Raw genomic sequence first — 2,171 nt, forward strand, 5'->3', positions numbered from 1 at the left:
GAAGATGGCATCGGATCCCATTATTGATGGTCGTGAGCCACCATGTGGTTGCTGGGGATTGAACTCAGGACCTCTTGAAAAGCAGTCGGTGCTCCTAACCGCTGAGGCATTTCTCCAGCCTGCTGATCTCTTCCTAAGCACCAATTTCTTAGCTCTAGATGACCAGCACGGATTGTCCCAATACAACAAAGTTTTCACTTTAGTAGTTCTGGTCTCTTGTTAATCACAGCTGATTCTTTCAACTCCAGCTGAGCAGAGCCAGAGATTTGCAAAACAGAACAATACATGAATTATGTTGATAGTCTTTACCTCTTTTTGAAACCTCACAGGTCAGGCCACCCTCTATAGTGCTTTCAGCATTTTTAATCTTCCAAGCTCCCACAACAGCTCATTAAACTTTGATTTAATGACTCAATCGTTCTGCCAGCCCCAAATCCTTCACCATCTTCCCACAACATGGTCAGCTGTCACACCAACATCCCATTATCCTGGTATCAATTTCCATTGTTTGCTTCTTATTGATTACTGTGACAAACAACCAGAAGCAACTTGGAGGAAGAGTTTATTTGGCTTATAGATTACAGGAGGTGGGAGCAGGGTAAGGCAAGGAACTGAAGGTGGGAGCCAACAGCAGAGACCATGGAGAGATGTTGCTGTCTTGCTTCTTTTGGCTCATTCAGCTAGCTTTTTATAGAACCCAGAATGCCTTCTATGATGGCTAGTCTTAGTTGTCAACTTGAATTAACAAAACCCCAAGTATCTGGGCAGACCTTTGAGGTCTGTCTTTTCTTTTCTTTTCTTTTCTTTTCTTTTCTTTTCTTTTCTTTTCTTTTCTTTTCTTTTCTTTTCTTTTCTTTTCTTTTTCCTTTTCTTTCCTTTTCTTTCCTTTTCTTTCCTCTCCTCTCCTCTCCTTTTCTTTTTCTCTTCTCTTCTCTTCTCTTCTCTTCTCTTCTCTTCTCTTCTCTTCTCTTCTCTTCTCTTCTCTCTTCTCCTCTCCTCTCCTCTCCTCTCTTTTCTTTTCCTTTTAAGATTATAATGATCTGACTTTATTTTACAATAGGTAGGGGGCACAAAGCAATCCTCTAATAAAGTTGACAATTAGCTTCACTTAGAACATTTTAGTAATGTACATTTAAAAAAAGTATTTGTCTTACAAACTGTTCTGCAATCCACATATACAACAGCTTGGAAAACAACATTTAGAAAACAAAAGCCAATGTAAAAAGACAACTAGAGCGGTACATTTGATATGGCTCTGATTTTACAGCTTTCTCACTGCATCATCTGTGTCAGATCATCTGGTTCTTCAGTGGGCTCCATTGTTCCATGTTTAAAGAAATACCTTTTCTCCCTGGCTTCATTTCACCTTCTGAGTCCATCCAGTATTCTCTAGTATCAATTAGAAGTTTTCCTTTAAAGTCCTGAACACTGACATATCTCATCTTTCCAATGTGGAACACGTTGTCATCTCTGCTGCTGCTGCTCTGCTTGGAGGATGGATGCCAGCGCTCTAGAAGTCTCACCAGGCTGCTGCTTCTTCATGGGTTTCTCTGGAACAACTTGCTTTTTCCTCTTTAACCTTTTTTCAACTTCGCTTTCTGGATCACTGCCTGAGGAGCTTGAAGAAACAGTTCCTTTGATTTAGGCATTGCTCTGCTCCAGCCGACCAACAGCCTCTAGCTCGTTCGCTTGCTCCAACTGCTTGAGGTGTTCCTTGATTGGGTCATCCTAAACATGCTCCACACCTCCTGGTGGCAGAGCCCTTCAAAGGTCATGAAGAGAAGGGGGCTTTTGCTTCTTGGGGCTGGCTTGCCCTCACTCTACTGGCAAGTTCATCCATCCTGCTGCTGAGTCATTACTTCACTGATAATAGAATCTATTTCTTCCTAATTCTAACATAGACTGAAAACCAGCTGAACAAGTCTCAGATTCTTGGCACTTCCTTGTAGAGCTAGCCAGATCACAGCCTGTAATACACTCTAAGCCCCCTTTTAATATATGCAGATTAATTCTATCAGTTCTGTTCCTCTAGAGAACCCTGACTCATACAAATGCCCGGAGATGCCACCATTCCCAGTGGACTGGGCCGTCCCCATCAATCATTAATTAAGGAGAAGCCCTACAGAGTTGCCCATGGGTAATATGCTAGAGTTACTTTCTCAGTTGAGGTT

General features: G+C 42.0%; 1 pseudogene; it reads right to left on the reverse strand.

Annotated features, from left to right (window-relative positions):
* Nucleotides 1-988: 988 nt before the first annotated feature.
* Nucleotides 989-1,664, reverse strand: Gm9402 (annotated as a pseudogene).
* Between the last annotated feature and the right edge of the window lie 507 nt (nucleotides 1,665-2,171).

The sequence above is a fragment of the Mus musculus genome, chromosome 3, assembly GCF_000001635.26.
Source record: "Mus musculus strain C57BL/6J chromosome 3, GRCm38.p6 C57BL/6J".
Lineage (NCBI taxonomy): Eukaryota > Metazoa > Chordata > Mammalia > Rodentia > Muridae > Mus > Mus musculus.